Source organism: Saimiri boliviensis, chromosome 5, assembly GCF_048565385.1.
Source record: "Saimiri boliviensis isolate mSaiBol1 chromosome 5, mSaiBol1.pri, whole genome shotgun sequence".
In the NCBI taxonomy this organism is placed as follows: domain Eukaryota; kingdom Metazoa; phylum Chordata; class Mammalia; order Primates; family Cebidae; genus Saimiri; species Saimiri boliviensis.
Genome location: NC_133453.1, coordinates 102594105 through 102602747, shown reverse-complemented (window position 1 = coordinate 102602747; position 8643 = coordinate 102594105). Strand labels below are relative to the sequence as shown.

At 43.7% G+C, this 8643-nt stretch overlaps 1 pseudogene; it reads right to left on the bottom strand.

Annotated features, from left to right (window-relative positions):
* Nucleotides 1-2576: 2576 nt before the first annotated feature.
* Nucleotides 2577-7472, bottom strand: LOC141584696 (glycoprotein endo-alpha-1,2-mannosidase-like protein pseudogene; annotated as a pseudogene).
* Nucleotides 7473-8643: the final 1171 nt, after the last annotated feature.

The following is an 8643-nucleotide window of genomic DNA, read 5'->3' as shown; positions in this document are numbered from 1 at the left end:
TAGACACCTTTAGTAGCATAGGGTCTGCTGCTTGAACCACAGCCTGGAACTGCTTTAGAGCACTCTCCTGTGCTAGGCACAGCTCAAAACTGACAGCACTCCATGTAGATGGGTCAGAGCAGTGTTCTTTGAAGGTTTTGTTCGATAGTTATTTAGTTATTAGTTCCATGTATTCTGGACCTGGGAGTGCAAAGTAACCAATACATTATTATTATTATTATTGTAACACTTTTTGAATGTCTTACAAAAAGTGAGGCACTGTAAAATGTTATTTATTCAATAAATCTCTTTTCAATCATGATATAGCTTGGATATTTGTCCCCTCCAAATCTCACGTTGAGATGTAATTCCTATTGTAGGAGATGGGGACTAGTGGAAGGTGGATGATGGGGGCAGGTCCCTCAAGAATAACTTAGCACCATCGCCTTGGTGATAAGCAGGTTCTCACTCTGAGTTCATGTGAAGTCTGGTTAAGTGTACGGCACCTCTGCCCTCTCTCTTCCTCCCATGCAACATGCCTGCTTCCCCTTTGCCTTCCACTATGACCATCAGTTTCTTGAGGCCCTCACCAGAAGCAAATGCTGGCACCATGCTCCCTTACAGCCTGTATTAGAACCATGAACCAATTAATTCTCTTTTCTTTATAAATTACCCAGTCTCAGGTATTCCTTTATAGCAACGCAAAAATAGCCTGATACAATTCACAACACCAAACCAGCACAGTGCATTCTACAGCTATTGCTGTAGAAATGGTAGACTTTTTTTTTTTTTTCCTGAGATGCAGTTTCACTCTTGTTGCCCAGGCTGGAGTGCAATGAAATGATCTTGGCTCACCACAACCTTTGCCTCCCAGGTTCAAGCAATTCTCCTGCCTCAGCCTCCTGAGTAGCTGGGATTATGGTCATGTGCCACCATACCCGACTAATTTTGTATTTTAGTAGAGACAGAGTTTCTCTATGTTGTCAGCCTGGTCCTGAACTCCCAACCTCAGGTGATTGGCCTGCCTCAGTCTCCCAAAGTGCTGGGATTACAGGCATGAGCCACTGCTCCTGGGCAGAAAAGGTAGACTTTTAAAGACAAAGGCAAGGAATTCCAATAAGCAAATGTTCCTTTAGGATGTTCTTTTTTGGTAGGTTTCTTCAGAAACATCCAAGAAATGTTTTACATTCCTATCACCTTAAAATTAAAAAAAAAAATTTTTTTTTTAAATCCCAGAATCTTTAGCATTTCAAATGATAAATCTATATAGGCATTTTCAAAATCCATTTTGTATATGTGTTTAGCCCTACCATATTTGCTTGCCTTGTTGATTATTCTGGTGACAATAATAAGAACACAAAGGAATTTCAGAATTAGCATTTTAATGCTTCTCATAAGTAAAAAAAATCAATTGAGTCTCATTCTGAAGGAAATGTTAAATGTGCTATGTGGAGACTGGCTGATAACCAGTCAGCAGCACTAAAGCTGAGTGTGGATATCAGCTGTTTCTCTGCAAAGTGGAAATGTTAGCTCTCCCAAATTGAACCCAGTGACAGTCCAGATGCAGGAGTCTATTATGAAATAAAGCAGGTTCTAAATTACTCTAAGAAAGAAGACAACAGCTAATCTTATTTAATTCCAGAAACTTGTCTCTGATCAGCAATATCTTTTTCTTTCTTTTTTTTTTTTTTTAGAGAGAAGCTCTTATTCTGTTGCCCCAGCTGGAGTCAGCTTACTGCAGCCTCGAACTCCTGGGCTCAAGCAATCCTCCTGCCTCGGCCTCCTGAGTAGCTGAGATTACAGGCACATGCCACCATGCCCAGCTAATTTTTTTATTTTTGGTAGAGACAGGGTATTGCTATGTTGCCCAGGCTGGCCTTGAGCTCCTGACCTCAAGCGATCCTTCTGCTTCAGCCTCTCAAAGTGTTGGGGTTATAGGCATGAGCCACTGCGCCTGGCTAGCAATTTTTTTTTTTTCAAGACAGAGTCTCACCCTGTCGCTAGGCTGGAGTGCAGTGGTGTGATCTCAGCTCACTGCACCCTCCACTTACTGGGTTCAAGTGATTCTCCTGCCTCAGCCTCCCAAGTGGCTGTGACTACAGGAGCCCGCCACCACATCCAACTAATTTTTGTTTTTTTAGTAGAAAGGGGGTTTCACCATGTTGGCCAGGATGCTCTTGATCTCTTGACCTCATGATCTGCCCGCCTCGGCCTCCCAAAGTGCTCCCAAAGGCATGAGCCACTGCGCCTGGCCAGCAATTTTTAAATATGAATTGCTGCATAATCCTCTCTTCTGTGTTAGAACAGATTTATAAGAACATGCATTCTAAGATATATCTAACTAAATAAGTTAAAAAGTAGAAGAGTTAATTTGGAAATTTCTATAATAGATTTGACTAAATTAGAAAAATGAATAACTATTTTCAAGCCCAAATAATCCATCAAAATATGTAATCTACTTGTTTTTACAAGCAGATGGGAAAAAGGAAATTGGTTTAAAATGTTACTGCTTTCAGACCTCTGAATGCATATACTATTTGGATATGTACATATAGCTTTTTTGAACAGTATAATACATTATCTAGGTCAGGGTCCTGGTCAGAAAGATATGGCACACTCAAACAAAATGTGCTTGAAGAGTTATGTAAAGAAGGCAGAAAGATTTGGGAGGCTTTAAAGGAAACCAGAAAGGATTGGTGAAGTACCCTAGAGCCAGCAACCCCAGGAAGCTACTACCACCGCTAGGTCTGAATGAGCAGAGAGGGAGCAGTGAGTGGGGCCTAAGAAGCAGCTATACTTGTAGAGAGGAGGTTGTGGCTTTCAGGAGAGGAAAACAGCTATGGCCAGAATATGGTCCAGCAAAGAAGGGAAATAAACATCCTGATCTTTCTCTTCTCCCTCCATCTGTTTTGTTGGTGTTTTCCAATGACCAAACGCAGTTAGAACCCACTGGGGAAGGTGCTTGGGTGATGCAGTCCATAGAGGTTGGCCTCACAGGACACACAGCAGAGTGGAAAAGGGCAGCAAGTGGAGAACGGAAGGGGCAAACAGAGAATGCCCAGCTCATGGGAAGAGCTTTCAATTACAATGAACACATATATAGGTAGTCTTTGCTTTGGGTAGTTCTGATATGTATTTTATTTTCAGTTATCACTGTTCAGTTAAATTACATCAGTCCCCCAGTGTGGTTCAAAATTTCAGTTACCATGGTATATTAATTGTGAATAATTGCATAAAATACACTTCACTGTCACCTCTTCAGGTCACAAATTACTTTGTAAATAACAGATGCGTGTCAAAGTCACTGATCAGCTCTGCCACTTCTTTCAAAATCTATTGGTGATCAATGTACATATTATTCAGTTCATGCACAGACAGCCAAGTGTGTAGTTGTGTTGCCTCCATGTCTCCCCCTGAGGATTCCACGTGCTATTTTACAAAAATAGATATTCAAAAGAGGGCACAGTGCAGCAAAGGAACAAAATATGTTAACTCCGGAAGTGAAATTTACATCAACCATAAATGAAGTTGCAGAAGAAATAGCTGAGCCTGGGAGTGTTGACACTGCTACCTTTTGAGAAACTCCAGGTATATAGCCTTAAGAACTTACTGAAGACAAACTTATTGACATAAATGAGGAAAGCGGTTGTGATGGAAAGGATGAAGATTTCCTAGATGAAGTGACAATAGCAAAAAAACTTCACATTAAAATATTTTGAAGAGATTTCATGGTTTTGAAAGCACAACAGAAAATGTTGGAAGCTGATTTGAATTTAGGATGGAGTAGGACAATTCACCAAAGCCTGGAAGAAATGTTCACCCCAAGCTGGGTACAGTGGTGCATGCCTGTAGTTGCAGCTATTCGGGAGGCTGAGGCAGAAGACTGAGGCAGAATATTCAACAAGGCAAGCAAACATGGTGTGACTAAACTCGTGGTTTGAACTGCAGGTTGAGCCCTGGAGTTAAAGACCAGACTGAGCAACATAGGGAGACCCTGTCTCTTAAACAAACAAACAAATGAACAAGCAGTCATTCTATAGTGAAAGTTACACCACAGGAAGAAGCAAAGCATTGTTCAAACTACTCTTCATAATTTTTTTTTTTTTTACAAAGGCATAAACCACTTTAATTTATAGTACACTAAATAAATATTAGTTTCTCTATTTTTTCATTTCTCTATCTTGTTATAACCAGCAGTAAGGGAATTTTTAACATCTGACAAAGATTTTTAAAGATCTAGGACAATTGTATTTTACCCTTTGAATATTAACGCTGCTTTGCATGGCATTTTTATGGTCCCACATAAATGTGTAAAGTGAGGACTTCCTGTAATGGGCTTTTCAATGGCTCATTAACATTCCACAGTATGGATATAGCATCATTTAATCCTCTACTAGTTGACATTTAGGTTGTTTGCATTACTTTCTCTGGTATAAACAATGCTGCAATAGATATCCTTAAACACATCTTTTTGTACACCTGTATTCTTAGGATACTTTTTTAAATTAAGAGATGGGGTCTTGCTCTGTCACTGAGGCACTGAGGCTGGAATGAAGTGGTGCACTCATAGCTCACTGCAGCCCTGGGCTAAGTCCAGTCACCTGCCAGCCTCGGCAGTTACCATCCCCGCAGAGCAACCCAGCACCACTCATCTGAGGAAGCGGCTCTGTGCTACACAGCCCCAGGCTGAGGGCCCACCAGCTGCCAACCTGGGAAGGAGTGAGTGCCTACAACTTCAGCTGAGCCCTACGTGGTGACATCTTCCAGTGAGGCAAGGGCATCAGCACCTCATGCCCCTGTTTACAGGCCCCTCACCTGAGCCACTGCACCTTCTCTTGGATGAAGTGCTCGCCCAGTGGTGGGTCAGCTCCAGGAACAGGCTGTGCTGATGATGCAGGTAGTCCAAATACAGGCGGGGGTGTCTCCTTGGGAGTGGCCTTCTCCATCTGGATGCCCTCGGGCTGCTCATTGAAGGAGGTGGTGGAGCTAATCTTGGGCCTCACCTTCGGGGCTGCCTGCAGGGCCCTGTCATAGTCCTTGCCATTGACCCTGTTCCACCTACTGTGGTCCTTCTAGGGCCGGATGCTGGTGTCCGTGCAGCCAGGCCCCAAGCTGGAGTGAACATGAGGTTGTTGGCATCACAAAAATTCTCCACAGCTTTCCAGTTCTGATGGGAGGAACCCAAGGATAAACTATTGGAGATAAAGTAGGTGCACATAGCCGGGCGCGGTGGCTCAAGCCTGTAATCCCAGCACTTTGGGAGGCCGAAGCGGGTGGATCACGAGATCGAGATCCTGGTCAACATGGTGAAACCCCGTCTCTACTAAAAATACAAAAAATTAGCTGGGCATGGTGGTGTGTGCCTGTAATCCCAGCTACTCAGGAGGCTGAGGCAGGAGAATTGCCTGAACCCAGGAGGTGGAGGTTGTGGTAAGCCGAGATTGCCATTGCACTCCAGCCTGCGTAACAAGAACGAAACTCCGTCTCAAAAAAAAAAAGAAAAAAAAAAAAGGAGGTGCACATATCGTCAAACCCCACCACCAGGATGTCGTGGGTGTGGCCCTCCTCCACCAGCAGCACTCTGAATACCCCAAATTAGGGCCAGGCCTCAAGGGATGTCAGATATGAGTCATAGATTTAAAAGAGTTGGTGGGGAAGCTTTTGCCCATGCTGTTCTTACAGGGATAAAATGCACCATGGAAGCCATACATGTTAATGATGTACTTGATACCGTCACATACAGTGATGTCATCCCAGCCTTGTGGGGTTGGATGTGGATGTGGGGTTGAATGAGGATCCAGCCACCTGGATGTTGCACTGATAGGTGGTGTCCAGAATGGTGGGCACCAGGTCATCTGAGCGTTCCCGGTGACCATCAGCCATGCTAGGTGGATACAAGGAAGGGACCAGGATGTTGGGGTCCCAGGAACTGTAGGGGTGTAGAAGCTGGAGTAGAAGCTGGAGCCCAACTCATCTGGGGGACTGGGGTGGCTGCAGGGGTAGCTGGCCAAGATCTTGGGGTCCCAGTGAATGTAGTGGGCCTTCGCCGAGGGCTCTGGTATCATGAGTGGTAAGCGTGCAGGTCCGAGTGGATGCGCAGGCTCTGCCCAGAGTCCCCTTCAGGTGTTGCTCCAAGGGCGCAAGCTCCAGACCTGGGCCCAGAGCCAGGAGTGACCACTCTCGCCCACCTTCCACGGCGCCAAAACCATGTTGTTTTTTATAGTAAGATGGTCATGTTTTTCCCTGGTCGAATAACCTGCAACATAGTGAATGGACAGGTGAGTATTTGGAAGATCCTGTGCAGCTTTAGGAGCAGAAGACTCATTCCTGTAAGTGGTGGGAGAGAGAAGCAGGCCTGGGGAAGGGAAGGTTGAAGGTTTGCCTGGGTCTGATGAGCTAAATGGACAACGTTTTATGGCTGAGCCAGGGGAAGAAATGGCAGATACAGCCCATCTAGAGACAGAACATCAGGGGTTCTGCTGTACTGATGAGGTAATGTAAGATACTGTGAAAAAAATATACAATCTTGGGAACCCAAACTCACTAAGCCAAAGGAAAAGTTAAGCTTGGGAACTGAGTCACATAAACAAAAAACCTTCTTTTTGTTTCCAGATGGCAGTAACTTCACATGCTTACTTTATCTTATGCAAAACATAGATTTACTGAGCTGAGACAAATGCACAACTGACTCTCCCCCTACTCCTTTATTTTCACATGTAAAATGCAGATTCACTGAGCCCTAAGCAAAGCCTCACCAGAATGTATCCACTCGCCTCACTGCCTACCCTCCCTCCCTCCTTTTTTTCCTCTCCTGCCCCCCGCTTGCCTTTTCCCCTTTAAACATTGAAGTTCCCCAAGTCTTCTTTTAAAAAGCACAGGTCACAGATCCAAGTGTAACTGGTGTTTTGTTTCCCAGGCACATCCTCAACCTTGGCAAAATAAACCTCTAATCAGCTGAGATCTGCCTCAGTCACTTTTTGGGTTACAATGCGGTAAACAAAGGACTACTTTGACTGGTGAGTTAGCCAATCATTTGTGCAGATGTTGACATTTGGCAGAAAGTAAAAAAAAGAAAAGTTTGTATTCATCTGAGTCTATCTGACTTTTGAAAACAGATGCAGCAGATAGCAAATACAACTCAAAATTTAGAGAAAGCTTCAAGTGCCAGCCAACTGAACTGAAACAGAAATTAGGAGAATGTTGTATTTTCTACCTGACACTGCCTTTGGTGTCTAAGTCTATCACCATAGCCCAGAAGCAGAAAACTACCACCAAAAAAACCCAGGCTATTTTAATGGCCTAACATTTCCAGATCCTAACATATAGAATGGAGAAAAAAAGAAAAAAAATTAAATATTTCCAGAGATCACAGAGGCCTATGTTAAAAAATCTATTATTGGCCGGGTGCGGTGGTTCACGCCTGTAATCCCAGCACTTTGGGAGGCCGAGGCGGGTGGATCACGAGGTCAAGAGATCGAGACCATCCTGGTCAACATGGTGAAACCCTGTCTCTACTAAAATTACAAAAATTAGCTGGGCATGGTGGTGCACGCCTGTAGTCCCAGCTACTAGGGAGGCTGAGGCAGGAGAATTGCTTGAACCCAGGAGGCGGAGGTTGCAGTGAGCCGAGATCGCGCCATTGCACTCCAGCCTGGGTAACGAGCGAAACTCCGTCTCCAAAAAAACAAAAATCTATTCTTATTCACTTAAAAATATCAGTTAGGACCAGGTACGATGGTTTTTGCCTGTAATCCCAGCACTTTGGGAGGCCGAGGCGGGCAGATTACTTGAGGTCAGGAGTTTGAGACCAGCCTGGCCAACATGGTAGAACCTCATCTCTGCTAAAAATACAAAACAAAAACTAAAACAAAAACAGGCAAAGGACATGAACAGATGCTTCTCAAAATAAGACATATATACAACCAACAAGCATATGAAAAAATGCTCAATATCACTAATCATTAGAGAAATGCAAAAAAAGAACCCACAATGTGGTACCATCTCACACCAGTAAGGATGGCTATTATTAAGAAGCCAAAAAATGGCCAGGCACAGTGGCTCATGCCTGTAATCTTAGTACTTTGGGAGGCAGAGGTGGGCAGATGACAAGATCAGGAGATCGACAACATCCTGGCTAACAAGGTAAAACCTTGTCTCTACTAAAAATACAACAATTAGCCAGGTGTGATGGCATGTGCTTGTAATCCCAGCTACTCAGGAGGCTGAGGCAGGAGAATTGCTTGAACCCGGGAGGCAGAGGTGGCAGTGAGCTGAGATGGCACCATTGTACTCCAGCTTGGTGACAGAGCAAGACTCCATCTCAAAAAAAAAAAAAAAAAAAGAAAAAGAAAAAGAAAAAGAAACTAAAAAATAACAGTGCTGGTAAGGTTGTGGAGAAAGGAAATGTTTATGCACTGCTGGCAGGAATGTAAATTAGTTCAGCTACTATGGAAAGCAATTTGGAGATTTCTCAAAAAACTTAAAACAGAACTACCATTCAACCTAACAATCCTATTACTGGATATATACCAAAGGAATATAATGGTTCTACCAGAAAGACATATGCATGTATGTTCATCACAGCACTATTCACAACAGTAAAGACATGGAATCAACCTAAATGGCCATCAACAGTGGACTGGATAAAGAAAATGTGGTACATAT